We start from the raw sequence: 24,909 nt of genomic DNA, 5'->3' as shown, positions 1-24,909 counted from the left end.
AAGCCTCTTCCCCTCCTTTTTTTCTTCGTAATTTTTTAGCTTATTCTTGTCAAGTCTTTGAAACAACCTACTGAGATTTTTTTTGTGGAAATAATATTGAATGTACAGATGCATTTGGGAGAACATTGCAATCTTTAAAATACCAGACCCTCCCGTCCATGAATATAGTAAATCCTTTTTTCTTTCCCCCTTCAATAAAGTTTTGTGGCTCTCTCCGTAAAAATCTTACACACCATTTGTTAGATTTATTTCTGGGCACCTTAAAAGCTTTTATTGCCATGGTTAATAATGTCCTTTAAAAATAACTATTGATTTTTGTATATTGATTTCTAGCAACTCGTTAAACTTTCTTATTAGCACTAATATTTATTTGTAGATACTCTTGGATATTCTGTATAAACACATTGTATGTACTGATTGCATTACCCCCTTCTTTCCAGAATTTAGCCTATTGTGCTTTTTTAAATTGAGATATAATTACCAAACAATGAAATGCACAGATCTCAGTTATTCAGTTCAGTTAGCTTTGAAAACTATATACACTTGTGTAATCAACACCCCAATCAGGACATAGAACATGTTCATCACCCCACATCCAAAAAGCTTCCTCCCTGCAGTCAGTCCCTCATAACACTTTGGCAACCAACAGTCTGCTTTCTGTGGCTATCAGTTTCCTACTCTCAAACTTTCTATAAATGGAATCACACGGTATATTTTATTTTGAGATTGGTTGCTTTCGCATAGCATAATGTTGTTTTAGGATTCATTCGTGTCTTTGCCAGGATCAGCAACCTTTTATGACTGAACAGTATTCCACTGTGTGGATAGTGTACAATTTGTTTACCTGTTCTCCCGTTGATAGACAGGAGTTGTTTGAATCTGGGGTTATTTTGAGTTGCTTTGGATTTTTGGCTATTATGAATAAGGTTACTGTAAACATTTCAGTCTCTTATTTTCTTGTTAGCACCTTCAGTATCACTTTGAAAGCAGAATAAGGGGGTATTCTTATGCTTTTCACATTAGTAATTTCAATATTTGCAATGGGCTTTTAAAAGATGTCCTTTTAAAAAAGTTAAGATAGTTTCCACCTATTGCTAGTTTGCTTAAGAGGATTTATTTATTTCTCTTGGGGAAGTATATTTGGATTAGTAAGGAATGATTGTTGAATTGTATTAAGTACTTTTCCTGCATATATCAAAATGATTTTTCTCCTTTAACCTGTTAATGTAATGATTATATTAATTGATCGTCTAAGGGATTTTTACATTCTTGAATAAATCTTAATCAGCAATGAGTTACAAAATTGCACTGCCAGATTTTCTTAAATGTTTATTTACTTTTGAGAGAGAGAGTGTGTGTGTGAGCAGGCGAGGGGCACAGAGAGAGGGAGACACAGAATCTGAAGCAGGCTCCAGGCTCCAAGCTGTCAGCACAGAGCCTGATGCGGGGCTCAAACCCACAAACCGTGAGATCATGACCTGAGCCAAAGTTGGTTGCTTAACCAACTGAGCCCCCCAGGCACCCCAGTCTTTTTTTTTTTTTTTTTTTTTTTTTGAGAGAGAGAGAGAGAGAGAGAGAGAGAGCGCTTGAGCAGGGCGAGGGCAGAGGGAGAAAGAATCGTAAGCATTCTGCAGCACAGAGCCCGATGCAGGGCTTGATCCCAGGACCCAGGGATCATGACCTGAATCAAAATCGTGAGTCGGACATTCAACCCACTGAGCCACCCAGACATTCCATACTGCCAGATTTTTTAAAATAGCATGCCATGTAATACACTTTTCTCTTTGTTCATGTATGAGACTGGCCTATGGTTTGCCTTTCCAGTTCTGTTTCCATGTTTAATGGCCTCCTAAAAGGAACTGGAGAGCTTTTGTCCTTCTTCTGTTTTTCTGAAGCAACCTTATGATAGTAAAATCATCCATATCTTGAGGGAAGAACTTACCTGTAAAACCACCCAGGCTTGGTAATTGTGTTTGTGTTCGTGTGAAGGGAAAACAGCAGCACGAGCACAGGGATAGTAACATTTATGCTCACGTTTTATATTTTTCCTGGAGTCGGTTTTGTTCTTAGTATTCTCCCAGAAAATTGCCCTTTTTTTTTTAATCTAAGTTTTCAAGCTTGTTGGCATCATTTATATTTATCTTCTACTTTTCTACCGTGTATCTTTTGTTCTTTCTATTTAGAGCATTGTTTATTTTTACTTTAATTTCTCTTCCTTTGATCATGTCAGCCAGATGTTTGCCTAGTTAATTCATCTTCCAAAAGAACCATTTCCCCCACTTTTGTTAATCTTCTTAACTGTGTCTTTGTTTGTAATGTTATTAACTTCCGCTCTTATCTTTATTATTTCCTTCCTTCTAATTTTTTGGGTTTACTCCTCTGTTCTTTTTCTAACCTTTGATTTAGATCCTAAGGAAAATCACTTTCAACCTTTCTTCTTCGTTTCCCATATGCATTTAAAGATGTATTTCAGTTGTTAGCATTGGTGTGCCAGAACCAGCTATAGCCAACCCGTATTGGTTTGTGAGAGCTGATTTTGTGTATTTCTTCCCAATTTTACGCTTCCTGTTGATGGCTTGAAATAGACCTAGCGGGATACTTAGACTACAGCTGTTGGCAATTGCTGGATGTCTTTCCCCACCCCCACCCCCTAACAAACATACACACACACCCCCAACCCAGAGAACCTGTTGGAACACGTGAACCGGTACACCCCTTGCTGTTTTCCAGATTTGATTTTTAGTGTTTGTATTATGATTTGGTTAAATTGCATTATTTCTTCTTTACTCGTTGGTTGCTTAATTTCCAAGCATATTGACACATTTTTTGTTGTTATTGAATTTTCTTAAGTGTTTATTTATTTTTGAGAGAGAGAGAGAGAGAAAGAGAGGGTGTGCAAGCAGGGGTGGGGGGGGTAGGGTCAGAGTGAGAACTAGACAGAGGATCCCAAGCAGGCTCCGTGCTATACAGCACGAGCCCGATGTGGGGCTTGAACTCGAGAACCTCGAGATCATGACCTGAGCTGAAATCGGATGCTTCATTGACTGAACCACCCAGGTGCCCCTGTTGTTGCTGAATTTTAATTTTATTGTGTTGCGGTCTGTAGGATATCACTTCTTTGTCATTTGTTAGAATGTGGTTGGTAGCATACTATATAGTCAATTTATTTAAAATATTCGATGTGTACTTGAAAACGTGTGTGCTTCGATTCTGAGGGTTCTACATATGTCCCTTTAACTGGCTTGCTAATTGTGTTGTTCAGGTTGTCGCTACCATTACTGATTTTTTGTCTGCGTAAATGTCAATTCTGAGAACAGACTATTAAAATCTTCCACTATCTTGGCTCATAAATTTATTTTGGTTGTTAATCCGTTCTTTATATGTTTTGAGGCTAAATTGTTAGGTACATATATGATTACTACATCATTTTGATAAATTTTTCCTCTTATTATGTAGTGTTGTCTTTATCCTTAACAGTGTCTTTTACCTTAATTTTTTTTTTATCTGATACTTATGTCAAACAATGGCCTTTCTCAGTTAATATTTGCCTGGTACATATCTTTCTGTCTTGTATCATTAACTTTTTTTATTACATTTTAGATATGTCTTTGATAAACAGCAGATAGATAAATTTTTTCTTGATACAAGTTTTTCCATATTTTAATTAATAAAAAAGTCTTTTATATTTGTTGTGGTTGATCAGGTGTTTCTCTAGACTCACTTTCTTTAATTTCCTGCTTTCTCCTTCGGTTGATGATAAGGTTTTTGATGTCATTATTATTATTACTATTATTTATAAGAAGTATTTCATACATGTAGATAAGGAGTAGAGGCCGGTGTGGATATAACAAACTCTGTGTACCCAATACTCAACTCTATGAAATTTTAATATGATACTGCGTTTGTTTGAAGACGTGTGTGTGTGTGTGTGTGTGTGTGTGTGTGTGTGAATGTTTACTTTATTCTCTTATTTTTTGATCTTCTCTTTGGAAATTATAAATTCTATTCCTATTTATCATAGCATCGGCCATTAGCATGTTAACATGCATCCATGATTTGACATATGACAGGCAACTCAAAATGCTTTAATTCCAATTGCTGTCATCTATCCAGCTTGCCTATTCTGCTTTGTTAGCATTTTATTTTCAAGCGATATCCTCCAAATTATTATTATTTGTATTTTTTATATTTTGAGCCAGTGTTTATGTAGCTTTACCTATAGGTTTGCCAGCCCTGCAGTTTGCCCCATGGGGAATATATTCTTTTTGCTTTATTTTCCTGATGGCTAACACTCCCAGCCCCTTCTCACTCCACTTCACCCTCATTCTTCAGTGTAGCTGATAGGAGAATTCTAAGTTGCTGGTGATTTTCCTTCAATGCTTTAAAGCTGTTACTCTATGCCTCCCAGCCTCTATTCCGTGCTTGCATTTTATCATGTTATGATGACATTATCATATTATTCTATGCCTTCGTTGCCATTTGGAGCATCTGGGTGGCTCAGTTGGTTGAGCATCTCACTCGATATCAGCTCAGGTCATGATCTCATGGTCATGAGATCGAGCCCCGCCTGGAGCCCTGTGTCCAGGCCACACGAGTGTGGAACCTGCTCCAGATTCCCTGTCTCCCTCTCCCTCTGCTCCTCCCTGGCTCATGCACACATGCACACATGCCCTCTCTCTGTCTCTCTAAAAAACCCCCAAAAAACAAACAACAAAAGTTCATTGCCTTTAGGTTATTGTTTTGTTATTGATAGTTTATCCCCCTGCCCCCCGAGATATTTTGGTTTCCTTAGGTTTCCTATAATTTCACTACAATGATCTAAGTGTAAATTTATTTTTATTTTTTTTAATTTTTTTAATGTTTTATTTATTTTTGAGACAGAGAGAGACAGAGCGTGAGTGGAGGAGGGGCAGAGAGAGAGAGACACACACGGAATCCAAAGCAGGCTCCAGGCTTTGAGCTGTCAGCACAGAGCCCAACGTGGGGCTCAAGCTCACAAACCACGAGATCATGCCCTGAGCCGAAGTCGGACGCTTAACCAACTGAGCCACCCAGGCGCCCCTGTTTTTATTTATTATGTTTAGACTTACTGTGCTTTTCTTGAATCTGAAGATTCGTTTTCCAGTCAAATCTAGATCATTCTAAGCTATTCCTATTACCAACACTATTTCTTCTAAATTCTTCCCCATCTTTATTCTCTCTTTCTGGAATTCCTATCAAGATATACATTGGGGTTTTTTAATTTATATTCCATGTTTTTTAAGCTCTCTTTAAAAATTTCCTGTCTTCTAACATCTTTCCATCTGTGTTCTGGGCAGTATGCTCAGATTTGGCTTCCAGTTCATTAATTCTTTTTCCACCTTATTATTTCTGTATCATGTAATACCTTTATTCATTCAAGTCATCGTGTACTCCCGGATTATTTTTTATTTTTTTTCATATTTGGGGGCTTTAGTTTTTATGTTTCCTGTTTTTGTTGACTTTCATTCACAAAGAATAATTTCCTTGTGCACTTTATAATTTGGGATTGTAAGAGGGACTTTATTTTTCTTTGGGAATCTGGGCAGCCTGAGTTGTCAGAGTCCCTCCAGTGTGTTTTTGTTTGCTTCTCCTAAACACCCCAGAGCCAGCACCAGCCCAAAAACAATTTTACATTACTTTTTGGCTCAAGGACTTCCCACACCGTGAATGCAGTGTGGAGCAAACTCCAAACACGCAGGCCTGGTATGTTGAGTTTTCGTGGGAGAATTATTTATTGATTTAGCCTTCTAATTTTCCAGCTAGACTCGTGGCTGAGACAACTTCCATATTGTCTCTCTGGACTGGTGGGCAGAGTTTATTAGTCCCAGTTTTCACCAAGTTCGCAATCCATCAAGGGTTGGATTCCTAAATAACCAGATTAGATAACAAACCACCCCCACCCCCCACCCCATGACTAGAACATCAGCTCATTCACATACCTGGTGACCCTCAGCTGTCTCCTAACTTCTGACACGTGGGGCTTCTTTTCCTTTTCCTGAACACAGCAATAGTTTGTTTTTTTTGTTTTTTTTTTTTATTACAATAAAATACACATAGCATACAATGTACCATTTAAACCATTTTAAGTGGCTGTTCAGAGGCATTAAGGGCACATTGTTGTGCAGCTGTTACTACTTTTTTGTTTTCACAATTTTTTTTTTTTTTTTTTTTACCTTCCCACACTGAAACTCCCTAGCTGTTAAACACCAACGCCTCCATCGTCCCCTACACTCAGCCCCTGGAACCATGATTCTCCTTTCTGTCTCTATGAATTTGATGACTCTAGGTCCCTCACATAAGGAGAATTGTAGAGTTTCTGTCTTTTTGTGACTGGCTGATTCACTCAGCATAATGACGTAGCATAAGTCAGAATCTCCTTAACTTTTTAAGGTTGAATACTATTTCCGCGTATGCGTGTGCCACATTTTGTTTGTGCATTCAGCATCCGTCGGTGACCACGTGGACTGTGGCCACTGTTTGGCTATTACTGTAAATAATGCTGCTCTAAACACAGGTGTACAAATAACCTCTTCAAGTCTCTATTTTCAAGTATTTGGGGTATAGCGGAATTGCCACATCATTTGGTAACTCTGTGTTTAATTTCTTAAGAAGCCTCCATAACCATCTTCCACAGCAACCACAATAGACTCTTTCCTTTTCTTACTCAAGGTCTTTCTGTGACTATTCCAGGTCCTAGGTCCCCATTCCAGAATCAGCAAGCTAACACAGATCTGCTCAGGCAAAGGACGGGCACGGCACGTGGATCTGGGTGAAGCAGGGTGGCCCTCTTCGTAGGTTTGGAGGTACAAAGTCTCTCTGAGGCAACTGCTCTTACAAATAGGTTGGCTTTTACTTACAGATCTTGGGGGGTTCTTATCATGTAAGAATATATGTGATCCCCAAACCCTGGGTTGTTTTTTCCACTGAAGTTATGTCCATTCCAAGTGTCTTTCATGGCAATGAGTTTACCAAACCTCCTTTATTAAAATACAGGCACCGCTAGAGGCCCTGGGTGACTCAGTCAGTTGTGTCCAACTTCAGCTCACATCATGACCTCACAGTTTGTGGGTTCGAGCCCCGCGTCGGGCTCTGTGCTGACGGCTCGGAGCCTGCAGCCTGCTTCGGATTCTGTGTCTCCCTCTCTCTCTGCCCCTCCCCTGCTCGTGCTCTGTCTCTCCCTCTTTCAAAACTAAACACTAAAATTTAACAAAATATAATACCAGCAATGTTAAATATAGGATGATATTTAGTGATTGAGGTAAAACGAAATTCCAATTCTTTTCTTGGAGGTTTTTAACTTCATTAAGTATCTGCGAGCATGCTAAATTCTTCAATAACGTCTTCTTTTTTCCACATTTTTTCTTGAACTCAATGCCACCTCACCTGTATTTTTTTTTTTTTTTCTCTTCTGGAGAGAAGAGTGAACCCATGATGGAGAAAGTCATTTTCAGTGAAAGAAAAAGCTTCAAGAACATGACTCGTTCATTAAATTTTAGAAAATAAAATTATATCCCTTTGAGTGGGTCCCTTTCTTTAATCAAGACTATATTCATTGATAGTTTCAATTAGCAAACACTTGCCAAGTTCCTGACACTGCAGCAGGGGATAGATAAACGAGATATGGTGCCCCCTTTGCAAATAGGTCATTATTAGGAAGGCAGTTGTGAAAACAAAGAATTCCAGACATCTATTTCCGACAGTCTGGCTGACTTGAGGCTCAGGCCAGTTGTTCCTCTGAACACAACAAAAATCCTAGTTAAAATGCAATCAGATTTTTAAAAGTGTTGAGATAAGCTGCTGTAGAAATAAGGATTCCTGGGACGCCTGCATGACTCGTCGGTTGAGCGTCTGACTTCAGCTCAGGACATGATCTCTCGGTTTGTGAGTTCGAGCCCCATATCAGGGCTGCTGACAGCTCAGAGCCTGGAGCCTGCTTCGGATTCTGTGTCTCCCTCTCTCTCTGCCCCTCCTCCACTCACTCTCCATCTCACTCGGTCTCTCAAAAATAAATAAATGTGAAAGAAAATTTTTAAAAAAGAACTCAACAGTGCTAAGCACAAGGATAAGGAAACAGATGGTTTATTATAAAGGCGATGGCAGAAGACTAATTGCAGAGAGAAATTGTGTGTGTGTGCACACGCACGCATGTTACATGTGTGTGTGTGCGCACGCACGCATGTTACGCATGGACATTGGACGCACAGGAACCAGAACGCTAACCAATTTCCTCCCACTCACCTTTTTTATGATTCAATCCATCTGTTATTTGTGTCTCAATGAATGATTTCCTGGTTCTCACAACTCCAGGTGTAGTAACCCAGAAACCCAGAGATAAAGGTCCAGAGGGAAGGAAGCACGAAACTCTCGACGTTTTCAGTACGCCCGAGGGAAGCTGTGTGAAAGGCTCCCAAGCGGAGAATGAAGATCACTGAGTTCCAGAAACATTTAAGAAAGTTTGGGATTATTGGACTCAGAAGCTGGTAAGGATTGGTGAGTGCCAAGTGAGGCCAATGAAGGGATTCTGTAGATGAAAAGAGAGAAAGGTTGCGTGGGAGAAGTAGAAACAGCATCTCTGGAACAGGGGCTCCTGGGCGGCACAGTGGGTTAAGCAACAGACTCTCGCTTTGGGCTCAGGTCATGATCTCACGGTTCGTGGGATCGAGCCCTGAGTTGGGCTCAGCTCTGACAGCACGGAGCCTGCCTGGGACTCTCTCCCTCTCCCTCTTTTTCTACCCCTCCCCTGCTTGCACCTCTCTCAGAATAAATAAAATAAATAAACTTAAACAAAAAAGAACACGTTTGAAATAGGCCAACAATTACAACAAGACTTCCGTCCGAATTGGCAGCCCAGCTCCCAAACTTAAGACCATGAGCAACTTACTCAACCTCGCTGTGCCTCTCTTTTCCCATTGGTAACATCGGGATTCACTCAGCCACAAATAATTATTAGGCACGTAATAACGTAAAGGAAGGAAGGAAGGAAGGAAGGAAGGAAAGAAAGAAAAGAAAAGAAAGGAAGAAAAAGAAAGAAAGAAAAAAAAAAGGAAGGAAGAAAAGAAAAGGAGAAAAAGAAAGAAAGAAAGAAAGAAAGAAAGAAAGAAAGAAAGAAAGAAAACGGAAGGAGAAAGGAAAGGAGAAGAAGGGGAAGGGAAAGGAAAGGAAAGGAAAGGAAAGGAAAGGAAAGGAAAGGAAAGGAAAGGAAAGGAAAGGAAGAAAAAAAAAGAAAAGAAAAAGGCTACCTGGTACGTCAGTGTTAAACAAAAGCCAATGCCCAGAACTTACTTGGTCTCCCTTTCTTCAATATCTCCACACTTTGCTGTGTCATCTACCTGTTGACTTTGCTATGTTAATTTCTCAAACGTCACTTAGAGTTACATCCGCCCTCAAACACTGAGTGACTCCCAATGTCTTCAACCCAGACTGTAAATCTCTCCAATGTGAACGTTCAAGATACTTCATAAAATCATTTCTACCTACCTTCCCAGCCTTACCTCTCACTCTCCCCCCCCCCCCCCATATTTTGGGTCGCAGACCACAGATAATGCTTTTGAATGGCTCTGCAGTCCTTCAAGTGGTATTTGATTATAGCATGATCTATTATTTTTTCCTGCTTTATGCAGTTTTGGATACCACAGCTATTTGAACTTATGAACCTCCCCTTCCCCCTCCAAGTAACCAAACAACCTGCTCTGATCAAGCTTGCCTTAATTAATTAGTTAATTAATTAATTTGCCTTGAGAGGTGGCAGACTGCCTCGTACCCATTAGGTATCAATATTAATTCAGTCCCCTCTGCTTCTTAGCCGTAGTCACACTGCGTGCTCGCCTTGGAATGATGTCCAGAAAGCTCACTATGTTTCCAGGATTCACTTTCACGTCTTTAAAGCTGATCTCTTCCCCTTCGAAGTGTAACTTTATGACCTTATATACTGGACTTCTCAAACGCCACCATAATTGATAATTGTTTTGTGTGGGTGTCTTATGGCTGCGCGTGCATTAAAGACAATGACCGTGTCCCATTAATTTCTGTATCTTTGCTATCCTCACCTAGCACCTCCCACGTGGGAAATACCCAAGGGATTAAAAAGAAATTTGTTGAGAAATGGAAGCAGTGGAGGTCTGTTAAAGGTCTGAGTGGTTGAGGAGAGGCTGTGTATGGTTCGTTCCAGACTTTTCTCCAGGTCTTCTCTGCCATACCCACCTTCCCCCCACCCCTCAGCTGGACACAGAGTAAGTCTGTGTGGAGAGTAACATGTTTTAAAGGTCACATTTATTAGCAAATAGCTGTGTTTATAAACTCAGCTTGACAAAAAAGAGAGCCTTTGAAATTAATACTGTCTGCTGAAATTAGAACCAAGTTCAATCAACAGTGCATACAGAGTCTGGTTAAGGAAATGTGCAGTCAAGGTGGCTTTCACAATCTTATGCTCCTCACCCACTCTTTTTATTTTTTGAAACTTAATTTTTTTTTTAAAGGCTTGACTGAATTTTTCAGGCTGGGATTTATTTGTCTTGTGTCAACCTGCTGTTGTCATGAAATTCTGCCTCGAGAAGTTTATTTTTTATTTTATTTTTAAGAATTCTGTTAATATTTATTTTTGAGAGAGAGAGAGAGAGGCAGAGCACACATAGGGGAGGAGCAGAGAGAGAGGGAGACACAGAATCCGAAGCAGGCTCCAGGCTCCGAGCTGTCAGCACAGAGCCCGACAACGGGGCTCGAACCCATGAACCGTGAGATCATGACCTGTCCAGCTCGGCCACACCGCAGGCCCCTGGTTTACCTTCTTGTTGAGAATCTGGAAGAGTGTAGGACTGGCATTGTCGGGTCCCCTTCTACCGCCCTCTCCTCTCTGCCTCAGCGCATCCTGTTGGAATGAGTCCCCTGAGATACTGGTGGCCTGGGATTTCTAATACAGAAGAGAAACGCTGGGTCAAAAGCTGGGAAGAGGCACTTTCTGATGTGAATGGTGCAAGCTCTCCTGGTCCCCAGGTTCCAGCTCCACAGAGAGAAGACTCTAGGCAAAAGGTGGCCCCAGGAGCAGAAATTCATCTGAGGAGGAGATTAACCCAACCCAGAGACTTCTTCCCAGAAGAGATCGTTGTACCTCCAGAACATCTAACTCTTTGTTGCTAAGACTCATAAGGTCAGAGAATGGAAGGTGTGGAATCGTTATCTAATGACTCTGCCTAGAGAGGTCAAGATGCCCACTCCAAAACTAAAATGAAATGTGGAGGAGTTTGACCCCTACAGATGGTTGAACTCGGTTCTGTTAGGAGAGGATTTCAGACCATCTTCTAGAGTGAGAGAGGACACGAAGTTGTGCCGAGTGAGGGGATCCCCTTGGGGGACGTTAGTGACTCTCATACCCTCCTTTGGTGAGAGAAAGGATAGGAAATGATGACAATAAATGAATATTCTTTCAAAGTACTCACTTGGACCAAAGTGCCTCAAAATGCTTTAAGAATTCCACTGTGGAATTACTTTCGAGCTAGTTTATATTTTTGATTTCATCACTCTAATTGCACCTCACTTTGTAAACCCCAAAATAGTTTCCCGCCTGATCAACCACCTTATTCATCATACTTGGCTCTGGATGACTTTTGGTTGTTTCCAGAAATGAAATTCATCCTCAAAACTGAAAGATTTATGTTACTGAAGCTCCTTAGGAAATGTGACTTCAACTCTTAAGAACTCGAGAGGAGTTCCAGATATATTTTGCTATTGAAAAAAAAAGAATTTGTCTCATTAGTTGGCTGTCCAATCTCATACACGTTCATATCTTCTTCTTGAATATTGTTTTAGAGATGAAATCCAGACCTTTATAAGCTAGTGTAAGTGCATTAATCAGAGTTGTGCCCAATCTAGCCATCAGCAATTAAGTTTTTTTTGACTCTACAATATGTCTTTGAAAATGAAAGAGAGAAGGGAGGAAAGATAGATGTAAGAAAAAAATAGAAATACATATAATTAAATCATAAAAGAGTGAGAGTTTCAGATCGTGTCTCCCTCTCTCTCTCTGCCCCTCCCCTGCTCGTGCTCTGTCTCTCTTGCTCTCAAAAATAAATAAAACATAAAAAAATAAAAAAAAAAAAGAGTGATACGTACCGCCTTGTGCTACTCTATGTAGGTTCGGCTGGCATTGTGCACATTCTATGTGTCAGTAGGTTACATATAGCTTTGTTTTCTTCATGTTACTAGAGTGATATTTATTGTAGAAAATTAGGGGGGGAAAGGCATAAGGAAGAGAATTTAAAATCATTTGTAATGCCATCAACTATAGGTAACTGATTTTGATTTTTCATCTTTGTAGCCTTTTTGGGGGGGTGGATTTTTACATTTACCTTGTAGCAGATTCAAGTCATTACTTCCTTTCGTTTTTTGTTTGTTTCTTAAAAAAATAAGATACCCATAGAAACTTCCATCACACATGTAGATAGAGTGAATTGTGTTAACCACTCGTCACCACCCCCCCCCCCGCCTCCTTTCCCACTATCCAGATTTGTGCAACATTCGTTGTTTTGTGGTTTCTTCATCATATTTTAAAAATCTTTCTTAACGTTTATTTTTGAGACAGAAACAGAGCATGAATGGGGGAGGGTCAGAGAGAGAGGGAGATAACAGAATCAGAAACAGGCTCCAGGCTCCGAGCTGTCAGCACAGAGCCCAACGCGGGGCTCGCATTCACGGACCGCGAGATCATGACCTGAGCCGAAGTCGGACACTCAACTGACTGAGCCACCCAGGCGCCCCTTCATCATATTTTTTATTATCTAAGCCAAAAACAATTTTTCTTTTCTTCTCTATTTTTTTTTAATTTTTTTTTCAATGTTTATTTATTTTTGAGACAGAGAGAGACAGAGCGAGACAGAGCATGAACAGGGGAGGGTCAGAGAGAGAGGGAGACACAGAATCGGAAACAGGCTCCAGGCTCTGAGCCATCAACCCAGAGCCTGACGCGGGGCTCGAACTCACGGACCGCGAGATCGTGACCTGGCTGAAGTCGGACGCTCAACCGACTGCGCCACCCAGGCGCCCCTCTTTTCTTCTCTATTATTAACAGTATAGCATCGTGGGTTTTTGTTTACTCGGGTGCAACGATGCTCAAATCATCCTTAATAGGGGCAGTGGGAGCATCTCCAAGCGGTTCCTGTGAACTTTTTGCACAACCCCACGGGGCAGAACCCTTCTTTGCTTTCTGACACAGTGACATTTCGTAGGCTCGCCTTGCAGGCCCCTGCTCCGACCAGTTCTCCAAGGAACCCTGATTTCTGTTAGTGAATAATGGGTTTTAGAAATCAACGCCTGGGCACTGCTTGCACTTTGCTTCTCCGGTAAAAATGTTGCAAGTTCTCAGAGAACAGAACTGGAGGAAATACATACACACACACACACACATGCGCGCGCGCACCCAATGGGCTAGTCTGGGAAGAACACACCCTATGTTTCTCTATTACTCACTTACTCAAGTGCCTCTGGAAAACCCGTGCATCCCTCGATTCTCTGCAGCACCAGCTGGATGTCCCATGATGCACCGAATTTCAGTTCGGACACTATCCACCGGGGCTCAGCATTAGATCCCACAAGTTAAGGGCTCAGTCCCACAGGACTTGCCCCCGCCCCATTTCAGACCCCAGCCGTTAAGTCTTGGGTCACCACCCGTACCTCTGACTGACCAGCTATAAATAGGACTTCCCACAATCAGCTCTTTGTATTTGATAGTTTGCGGGGAGGGCTCACAGAACTCAGGGAAATATGTTTAATTTTTTTTTTTAATATAGGGTATTACAAAGGGTGGGAATAAACAGCCAGATGAAGGGATACATAGGGCAAGATCCCGAAGTACCACAAGTGAAAGAATTCTAATCGCGTGTCGATGTGTTTACCCCACCTGGCATTTCCAGACCCCGTACTTTCAGGATTTTGACGGAGTTTTTATTATGCAGGCAAATCATGGATCATTAACTCAGTCTCCAGCCCTTCTCCCCTTGCCCAGGGCTGGAAGATGGGGCCGACCGTTCGAAGCTTTTAATCCTGGCTTGGTCTTTCTGGCCCCCAGCCCCATCCCAAAGCCATCCCGGAACCCACCGAGCGTCCCCTCATTGGAACAGAAGACACCCTTATCACCCGGGGAATTACAAGGGTTTTTGGAGCTCTGTGCCAGGAACCAGGGGCAGAGACAAGTTTTTATATGTTGTATTATTTCGTAGGGTTCATCCTGACATTTCAAGGTCAAAGTCAGCATTTCTGTTTTTCTTAAGTTTTTCGATTTTACATCTGGATCTCCTCTATATCCAGCGTGTGTGTGTGTGTGTGTGTGTGTGTGTGTGTGCGTGCATGTGTGTTGGATATGTGTGATAATTTACAAAATGATCACTGTATACGTGGAAAGTTCTGGAGAGGAAGCAAGACAATGACAATGCTTTTATGGCAACAAGCCCACAATGGTGTGGGGAAAATGCTGCGGGGGGGGGGGGGTGGTGAACACGGGAGGTCCAGATGACCTCACCAAAAACAGCCAAGAGTAAAGAAGATTCTCTCTCTAGGTGACAGGCCCGGTCTGGATGAACGTGGCCCGCCTCCTGGACCACAAGTGCCTGCCCATGGAGCTTCTAAGGAGGATCCTGTCACCCTAGTGGACCACACCTCTGACCTCCAGAGACACAGGTCAGTCTGTTGTCAGTCTGGTGCTTCAGATGCCGGCCACAGACCACGGGCCTCTCTCACTTCTGACCGATTGGCTGTCAATTGGTTCCCATGACCCCCTCCTCAGGTCTGATCATTTGGTAGAATGGCTCCCAGAACTCTGGGAAAGACAGTGCCAGGGTTTATTGGTTAATCACAAAGGATACAAATGAACGACCAAATGGAGGAGACACCTGGGGAGAGGTGCAGGGGCAGGTGCACCGAACTCCCTTGCCCTCTATGAGCTCACCACCCCCCTCCCACCGCCCCGGCAGCTCCAACTCGGAAGTTCTCCAAACCTTGTAGTTCAGGGGTTTTTACAGAGATTTCGTTAAGCAGCCACGGTTAATTAAAACGTTGGCTGTTGGTGATAAGGTCACTTTCCAGCCCCGCTCCCTTCCTTGTCATCATGCGGTTGACCCCTCTCCTACCAGCCCCCATCCTGAAACTCTGGGGACACCAAGAGCCACCTTATCAGCACAAACACAGATAAGGTTGAAAAGGGCTCTTCATGAATACGTCAGAGGCTCCTTTCACTCCTATCTCTCAGGGTTTTAAAATACCCTATGCCAGGAACCAGGGACAAAGACCAAATATATATTTCTTTCTTTCTTTTTTTTTAAGTTTATTTATTTATTTTAAGATGGGAGACAAGTGGGGAGGGGCAGAGAGAAAGGGAGAGAGAGAGAATCCCAAGCAAGCTCCGTGCGGTCAGTACAGAGCCCGACGCGGGGCTTGAACTCACGAATTGTGAGATCATGACCTGAGTCGAACTCAAGAGTCAGATGTGTAACCCACTGAGCCATCCAGGCAACTCCCCCCAAATAAGCATTTCTTATTATATCACAATATCACAGCTTCACAGAAGACAGCAATGTGCTCATATCTACTGCCCCTGCATTCAATTTCAAATCACATGTAGTCTCTGGAGACCTCCACTGTGAGCTCAGGAATGAACAGGAATGGAAAAAGGTGAATAATGCCTTGCTATTATTATGAAAATAATTCTCATCTACCTTGAAAGGATCTCAGGTTCCCCCGGGGTGGTCAGACCACACTCAGAACCCCCAGCCTAGAGAAAGGCACGGTAAAGACAACAGAACTGGAAATCCCCAGTGAAGGTTTTACGATCTTCTGGCCAGATCTTTATGGCATTGCACTTAGAAACTGATCCTCCAATGCACTGTTAAATATAAACTAATTTTGTAAAAGTTTGCAGACGTTAAAATGGTCCTAATTCATCTCTGGAACTCTAGCTTCTTCTATGTAATGGCTACCCAGCACCTGTGCTCAGATGTCTAAGAGACTTTTCCAGCCCAGCTTGTCCAGAACTGATCTCCTGATCTTCTGCCCGTAAATCTCTCCTCCTGTGGCATTTCCCATTTAGCTCCTCATTATAGCTGCTCAAGCACAAAACCCTGGAATTATATTTTTAAAGTTTATTTTTATTTATTTTGAGAGAGAGCCAGAGAGCAAGCAGGGGAGGGGCAGAGAGAGAGAGAGAGAGAGAGAGAGAGAGAGAGAATCCCAAGCAGGCTTTGCACTGTCAGCCCGATGCGGTTTTGAACTCACGAACCGTGAGATCATGACCGGAGCCGAAATCAAGAGTTGGATGCTTAACCGACTGAGCCACCCAGGCGCCCCCAAACCCCAGAATTATTTTCGACTCCCCTCTTCCCTGGAATTACTTTGGCCTGAACCACCAGCCTCCCTCACCGGGGTTCCTTACCTGTTCTCGCTGCTCTTACCCTCCTTACCCTCAACCCCTTCACTCTTAGGTTAACAACTGGAGTGATCCTTTGATACCTAAGACCACCTAATTTTCTGCTTAATATGATATGATTTTATGACTCCTTTCACTTAGAGTCAAAGCTGACTGTTTGAAACACCTTTAAGGTCTCACCTGGTCCCCCAGTGTTTCCCTTTATGACCCCAATCACTCTCTCCTGAAGCCACTCTGGCCACAGTGACTCCTGTCTGTTCCTTGAACACACCAGACCCAGTTCTGCCTCAGGACCTTTGCCCTGGCAGTTTCCCCTCCATCCCCGATATGTTCTAACCCCCTCATTTTCCAGGTTTTGCTCAGGTGTAACCTTCTCACTGTGTTCTACCCTGCCTATTCGATTTAAAACTGCAAATCCCACTTTCTGTGCTGGAATGTCTGTCTCCCCCTTACCATGCTCTACCATTTCTTTCTCCTCCCCGCCCCCCACACCACAGCATTTATACTCATCTATTTATTGAGTTATTGTCTGTTGTTTATTTTCCGTCTTGCTCCATTAGAATGTCAATCCCACAGGTCAGAGATTCTTGTCAGTTTTCCTTCACTGGTGTATCCTAAGAAACCAGAATTGTGTCTGGCATTTAGGAGGCACCCAATAAATGTTTGTTAAATAAATGACAGCATGGATATACAAATGCCTTTTAAAAAGTAGGATGCCTGGAATATCTGAGGTTGTGATTCAATGGAGACCAATCATCAGGAATTTTTTGAGAGTATTAATACAACTTTTTCACTTCAAGTGCCAACAATTCAACCAACCCTACAGGAAGGAAGGAAGGAAGGAAGGAAGGAAGGAAGGAAGGAAGGAAGGAAGGAAAGAAGGAAGGAAGGAAGGGAAGAAGGAAGGAAGGAAGGGAGGAAGGAAGGAAAAAGAAAGGAAAGAAAAAAGAAAAAAGGAAGGAAGGAAGAAGGAAGAAAGGAAGGAAGAAAAAGGAAGGAAAGAGAAAGAAGAAAGGAAGGAAGGAAAAGAAAGAAAGAAAGAGAGAAAGAAAGAAAGAAAGAGAAAGAAAGAAAAGGGAGGAAAAGAAAGAAAAAAGAAAGAATTGTGTTCAGTTACAAGATAAGCTTCAGGCATGGCTGGATCCAGGCCTTCAAATAATGTTATCAGGATCCCTCTTTGCTCTCCTTCTCCTCTGTTTTACTCCCAGGCAGGCTCTCCCTTTATGCTGGTAAAGATATCACAGGCTTCTGTAAGCTTTTATATTACCAGCTCCATGAGAAAGACAGTTGCATTTATTGGGTGTTCTTGTTCCCAGGCTCTCAACAGTGCAGCAAGGGAGTGTGTAAATTCATTTGTATTTATTTCAGTGTCTATCTCAATGGATTGGAAACGACGTGTCTACTCTGATCTCTCCAATTCCAATCCAACAGCACAGGGTTTATTCTCGCCTTCTCCCTTTCCCCGTATGTGTACCTCCTTTCTCTGACAGTTAGAAGGCAGACTCCCATTACCTTAATTTGTTTGCTCATTTGACCAATGCTTTTGTATGTGACCATTTCCCCCTTCCGCTGAGCGTCCCTGTGGATGCCCTCCTCACCCCGCTGGAGCTCTGACACCCCTTTGTGGCAGTTTTCTCCTTGCCTCGTTGGGGCTTTGAGTCCCCATGCCAAACTGCCCTACCAGCGGATGCTCTCCTCACCCTGCTGTGGCTGATTCCCCTTCCCTGGCTGCCCTTCTACGGGGACACCCTCTTCCAGCTTTGACCCTGAGTCCCCACGCTGGCTGCTGGCATATATATATATGTCCTCCTCATCCTGCTGGGTCCCTAACACCCACCATCAGGCTCAGAGCCCGCCCCCCCCCCCACCCCCAGCCAGGCCGTCACTTTGCAGGGACATTCCTGTTACCCTTCTTGGACTCTGATACCCTTGGGCCACCGTGTTTCCTTTTCCTTCCTGCAGAGATGCTGACTTTTATTCTGCCCCACCCAACGGCTTTATGGCTGAATTGTTTAAGGGAAGGAAGAGAGGGAACAGGAAGCAGAAGTGCCTCTATGTCAGTCACCCCAAGAGACTCAGGACTCCCGGGCCATCACCGTTTGGGGGGGGGGGCCTGAATGCCCACATGGCTTCCGTGGTCAGACAACTTGCTGGCATCCCTCAGGCAGCCAAGGGCAGGGACCTCCTCTCTGCTTCTCCTGACGTGCCTCCCCCCTGGCACTTCTCACCGTGGATGCACTTACCTGCACGCACTCAGAGCTGCGCCTGGCCCGTGGAAGCATCGAGAAGTTATTTGTTAACGAAGGAGTCCTACGCGAGAGTCATCCCACGTGGACAGGGAAGTTAGGAGCCTACTACCCAACAAGGGTGTCCTGGGGCCCTCGTGGGGCTCACGGAGGCCCCTGTGTCCTTCCTCGCGGGGTCCCCCTGGCAGGTGGTACCCCTCTGGTCTGTGCAGTGCCGGTGACTTCTGGGAGCGGACAGACAAGGAAGTGTAGTTAGCATTCATTCATTGCTTATGTTGTACAAGCTGTCAAAACTAATGAAATTTTATGACAGACGGGCAACGACCAGCTTCCTGGTGTTATTTATCTTTCTCGCTCCTGGCTCGGAGCACCGGGTGATTTTTCATTTACATTTAAAAATGCCAAAATGACTAAGCTCAATTCGCCTCCTCAGAAAACCGGCAAATTGTATCAATGCACAAATGTAATTAATAATCATCAGGCATGAGAAATGAGGAACGGTTATGCAGGAAAGTCTATCTTTCCAGGCTCCTTCCTCTCCCCGCTGCCTTTTCAGCCGGTTCCCAAACTCCAGGCACATACATCATGGGTCCCCCGCGCCCCCCGCCCCCCACCTTCATTGTTCATATCTGATAGCGGGTGTTTGCAATGACAAACAAAACGTTCTTGGGACTGGTCACATGAGTTCCCATGGCTCAACGGATTCATTTGTAGCAGCCTCACAGGGATGATGCAAATAGATGTAACACGTAGGGGAGGGAAAGATGAAAAAAAAAATCCAATGGAAGAGGGGAGAGAGGTGTCAGGAGACAGGTTAATTCTAGAGTGACGAGACTGTGAGACTGTGTTCGTGTAGCCAGGAGAAACCTGCAGACCCAGTCCGTCCTGACATCCCCATCGTATGTGCTCCCAACGGTTCTTTCATGTACATCACCTTGAACTCTCTCACCTGCTCATTCCGGCCACGTGTGATCTGCCCTGTTCTCTTGCTCTCGGCCGTACCTGTGATTTGCCAGGCTCTTTCGCCTCTGCAACTCCTGGCCCTCCCCCGAGTACTTCCGGGGGTCTTTGGAGGTAGATGGTTAGTTCTTTGCATCATCTGCATGATCGTGATGATGCTGATGATGTCTTTCCTGCTGGCCCCATTGGGGTTCGGTTCTGACGAGCTGCGTTTTTAAGGCCCCAAAGCAATGGCCCCGTGTCCTCGGGGGCCCTCCAGTGCCAAAGGCATTTTTCCTTCTGTGGAGTCAGGGCAGTAATTCCTCCACTTCCAGTGTTTTAACAGAGGCTTTAAAAAAGCAAATTTTTTTTTTTTTTTTTTACATTTTTTTAATGTTTATTTTTGAAAGAGAAAGAGAGAGACAGAGCGCGAGCAGGGAAGGGGCAGAGAGAGAAGAGAAGAAGACGCAGAATCCAAAGCAGGCTCCAGGCTCCGAGCTGTCAGCACAGAGCCTGACTTGGGGCTCAAACCCACGAACTGTGAGATCGTGACCTGAGCCGACAACTGAGCCACCCAGGCGCCCCAACAGAGACCTTTAAATTGCTCTGTGTGCCTTCCAGAAAAGCCTTCTCAATTTTTTTATTTTTTTATTTTTTTCAGTAAATAGGTCTTGGGCGAGGAGACAAAGCTGAAAGGCAGACATTATGGCCCACTTGAAACCCAAGCCCCGGCCACCATGACTAAGGCTTTGTGAGGGGGCCAAGCTTCTCTGCTCGCCTTTTCTCCCCCAGGATGGGCGATTTCCCAGAGGGCTCCTCCGGTGTCTGTGCACCTTGGCCCTGGGAAGGCCAGACATGTCCAAACACGCTGGTGTCACAGCACCAGCTCAGGCTCCAAACGGCACTCTTGACTCAAAGGTGGCCTTACAGAGAGTCCGCTCTGTGCTTGGCACCGTGGGGCTTCCTGACAAGCCAGTCAGACCCAGTACTTGCCCTCAAGGACGTTGTCATACCAACAGGCATGTAGCAAACAACCAGATGGTAGGGGAGGTGACAGTAAGTGGAACAAGAGAGGTACAGATGATGAAGAACAGGTGATGCGGTAAAGAGGAGGGCTGTGTCCACAGAGTTGAAGTAGGAGGTTGGACTCGAACTCAGCCGTGAGAGATGGGAGCGCGTACAGGAGGAGACCAGAAACGGTGCTCCAGGAAGAAGCTCGAAGCTCCTCCAGGGGCTGCAGGAACGAGCAAAAGGTGGATGGATGTTACCAGCAATACGCAGGGAAGGGCGAGGGCTCAGATTGGCTAGGAAGGGGAAGTTTGGGGAGGTTCTGGTGAAAGCGGGGGGCGGGGGAGGTGGTCAGACTGGATACCAGAGATCCGTGACCAGCTGGCTGAGTCTGTGTCCTGTTGTATACGCAGCAACACCTACCAAATAGAGATGACGTTTCAAACAGAGCCAGGGAACGGCCGTGGAGAACAGGAGCGTCTTTCTGGATCAGGTAGACCTACCTGGATCAGTGAGCGTCAGGTGAACAGGAGAAACCAAGGCGGGCAGATTCATGAGGGGGCCTCTGCAGTAACAGCACACGTGGGTACGGAGATTGGAGCCGGACAAGATGCAAATAAGGAGAGAGGGACTGGACACAGCGTGTGGGGGAAGAGAGGAATCTAAGCAAAGTCGAGCACGAGCAGTTGGAAAGGGAGAGCAGTAGGGCACCTGGGTGGGTCAGTCTAAAAGCATCTGACTTCGGCTCAGGTCATGATCTCATCGTGGTTCGTGGGCTGGGGCCCCGCGTCAGGCTCTGTGCTGACAGCTCAGAGCCTAGAGCCTGCGTCAGATTCTGTGTCTCCCTCTCTCTGCCCTCTCCTCTCTCTCTCTGTCTCTCTCTCTCTCTCCCAAAAATAAATAAACATTAATTTTTTTTTTAAATAAAGGAAAGAGAACAGCATGAGATCCAAGAGGCAGAGTGATTTTTTTTTGGGGGGGGGGGTTGGCGCAGGATTGTGATGGAATCATATCTCCAAAGCAGCTTTAAAATGTGGATGGGAGACAATGATTCCCAATTTGGAGGCAGGAAAATTGTGCCAGAGAGCAGTCAGTGGTGTGTTCATGCTCAGTTGCTATAAGGCCGAACTCTTACAGCCAGACTTTTGGCTTTAAAACCTTTGCTTTTTTTGCCTTTGCATGCCTGCACTAGCAGCTGTATAGAGAGGGGTGGGAGAGAAGGGACTGGAATAAAAAAGATGAGTAGTAAAGATTTAAGCTTGGTGACAAAACAAAGCCCGTTGTAACGGTTCTTGGGAGAACCATCAGGCGAATGAACTCTCCTAATCCAATCTGGTAAGAAATTTCCTGGGCATATGGATCCATAATCCCATTTTAAATCCCCTAAAAGGAGAGTCTAATAAGAAATCGACTCCAACGGAAAACAAACTAGAGGTAATAATTGTGCCGAGACACTGGGCATTCCCGCCTTTCCCCCCACCCTGCCCAGGAACACAGGCCGTCCAATAAAAGCCATGAAATCCATAATAGAAATTGCCTCAGCCCGAAGCTTCTGGAAGGTCCATGTGTTCATAACAGACCTGTTGCTGTTGATTATCTCCAGCGATAACCAGCTGCTTACGAAAACATCCGTTTTCTGAGAATTTGGATCCTTTCATGGTCTGTTTCACACTTGGGGACGAAATGGCATTGCGTCGTACCTCTCTTCAGCTGGTGGGGAGGAGAGGTGGGAAATCAGGGTCTTGCCAATGTTCTATTTTTCTTTCTGTTTGTTGTTGCAACTGGACTCGTTAGACCAGGCGAGAGCTGCCAACATTTATAACTTGGGCTTTTCTAATTAAAGTTCTGCCGAAAAGCCTCCTCTTGTCTTCTGACTCCCTCGGCAGGAATGCGCGCTCATAACAGAGGCATCTGCCCCCTGGACTAACCTTTCTTGAAACCAGATAAACAAAGTAATACTAATAAAAATATCCATCTGTGCTTAAAGATAAATAGAGCATTAATATACCAAACTGAGATCTGGATTCTTTTGGAAGCCAGCTTTAATGATATTAGACATCTGTCCCAGCTTGCTTTCCGTTCGTTTTCCGTTTGCACACTCGTGTAAGAAAACAATGTGGAAGGAGTGTGTCGGGGGTACATGGAGCCACCCCCTGACCGACGCCCTTTTCCGAGGCCACCGCCCCAGTGGAGGGTGTGAGACAAAAGTCTAAGCCGATGGGGTCCCTTAACATTTGGCACGCTGCTTGGGTTTCATCCTGCATTTTAAACACTGTGGTCTTTCTTCATTTTTTGCTTTTAGATGCCTGCCTGAAAGCCAACTTAATCGTTCACAACGCTAAGCAGGATTGCCGTGTAGACCAGATGTACAAACGTCATGGCAGCCATTCTCTTTCTGAAGTCAAGATGTGAGAGTATCCGGGAAGCATCTGGAGCCATCCGTTTGCAAGGAGAGAGCACCAGGTCAGGTCTGCAAAGAGGGAGGGTGAACGTTTCTTTTTAAGGAGAGTACGCGGAAGGTAGAAACCAGCATCTCAGTGTTCCAAGTAACATGGTTAATTAACACTCAAGGAGCGTCGCAGGCAAGGTGCAATGGTGGGAAAATGTTCTCCACTTGAGGGCAGACCCGTGGACCTTGGTTTCTTAGATTTGGCACTAACTCCAAAGAGATAGGGGTGAGTCAGTGGGACGAGGGCCAAGAGGGAAATGTACCAGGGGCGTTTAGCGTTGTTACGATGATAGGGTGGGGTGTTGCTGGCCGGTTAGTGCCTGAAGACCAAGGATGCCCAAGTACAGCAACGTAAGGAACAGGCTTGCACAGCAAAGGCTGGCCAGTCCCAAACGCGGATGAGTTAGTATTGAGATGCATTGACATTTTTAAATAGTGAAAATGGGGGCACCTGGGTGGCTCAGTCAGTTAAGCGTCTAACTCTTGGTTTCGGCTCGGATCGTGATCTCACCGCTCATGGGATCGAGCCCCACGTTGGGCTCTGTGCTGACAGTGCAGAGCCTGCTTGGGATTTTCTCTCTCTCCCTCTCTGCCCCTTCCCTGCTCACACACACACACACTCTCTCTCTCTCTGTCTCAAAATAAATACACTAAATAAATAAGTAAATAAATAAATAATGAAAACTTTAAAAAAGACAAAAATCTTACACAGAATCCACAACATATAAAACAGAGTGAAGAAGGGCTATTTTTCCTGAAGGAGAGTCAGTCCCTGAAACACTTCTAGGGAACACAGCTTAAGAACCACTATTCTAGGGGCACCTGGATGGCTCAGTCGGTTGAACACCCAACTCTTGATTTCAGCTCAGCTCATGATCTCAGCGTCATGGGATCAAGCCCCATGTGGGGCTCCGTGCTAAGGGTGGAGACTGCTTAAGAGTCTCTCTCTCTGTCTTTTTGCCCTTCTCCCCTGCTCATGCTCTCTCTCTCTCTCTCTCTCTCTCTCTCTCAAATAAAATGGAAAAAAAAATCCACTATTCTAGGTGCTACTCAATGGCCATAGAGTTCTAACAACCTGTCTGGTTGTGCAATGTGCTATAAGAATTGACTGATTTAAAAAAAAAACCACATTTTTTAAAAACTGTAATTGTGTTCCTCTCAACATTTTACATGAGAGTTTTTGGTTTTTTTTTTAATGTTTATTTATTTTTGAGACAGAGAGAGACAGAGCATGAACGGGGGAGGGGCAGAGAGAGAGGGAGACACAGAATCGGAAGCAGGCTCCAGGCTCTGAGCCATCAGCCCAGAGCCCGACGCGGGGCTCGAACTCACGGACCGCGAGATCGTGACCTGAGCTGAAGCCGGACGCTTAACCGACTGAGCCACCCATGCGCCCCACATGAGAGTTTTTAAACATACAGAAAAATGGAAAGAATTGTAGGTGCCCCAGGTACCGACCACTTAGATCCCACGGTTGCCAACAGTTTGCCCTTTTTGTCTCCTCCCAGATCCTTGCGTTTACGTTGATTCATCTTATTTTGAAAGTCCTTTCAAAATGAGTTGCAGACATCAGTACATCTCATCTCTAATTTCTCAACCTGCACGTCCACCTTTAACTAGAGCAAGAAGTCAAACTGACGTGCAGAGAAGGGAATAGATCTAGGGTAAGGTTTGGTGAGCTGTAAAAATATAATTATATGGCTCAGACCCTTATCAAGATATAACACCTCCGAAAGATACGACCTCTGAAAGTTTCCTCATGGCCCTCCCCAGCTAGCGCCCTGCCCCCCCCCCACCCCCCTGGGTCCTGACAGCTGCTCAAACAATCTGTCCGTGGAGTT

At 44.3% G+C, this 24,909-nt stretch overlaps 1 long non-coding RNA gene across 10 annotated transcripts in view; it reads left to right on the top strand.

Moving 5' to 3' along the window:
• The window catches only part of LOC123603040, a 244,679-nt gene that overhangs the window by 37,296 nt on the left and 182,474 nt on the right, over positions 1 to 24,909 (top strand). For 8 of the 10 annotated variants that reach the window (XR_006714703.1, XR_006714706.1, XR_006714702.1 and 5 more), the window contains exons 4-7: positions 8,329 to 8,501; positions 9,763 to 9,928; positions 14,565 to 14,685; positions 22,922 to 23,082. This is a non-coding gene — a long non-coding RNA (uncharacterized LOC123603040). Of the gene's footprint in view, positions 1 to 8,328; positions 8,512 to 9,762; positions 9,929 to 14,564; positions 14,686 to 22,921; positions 23,083 to 24,909 lie in introns of all 10 variants that reach the window. The other 2 variants (XR_006714697.1, XR_006714698.1) reach the window with 2 other exon arrangements.

The sequence above is a fragment of the Leopardus geoffroyi genome, chromosome E1 (assembly GCF_018350155.1).
Source record: "Leopardus geoffroyi isolate Oge1 chromosome E1, O.geoffroyi_Oge1_pat1.0, whole genome shotgun sequence".
NCBI classification, from domain to species: Eukaryota; Metazoa; Chordata; class Mammalia; order Carnivora; family Felidae; genus Leopardus; species Leopardus geoffroyi.
Note: the sequence above shows the minus strand (reverse complement) of the source record. Positions and strands in the feature narration are given on the sequence as shown.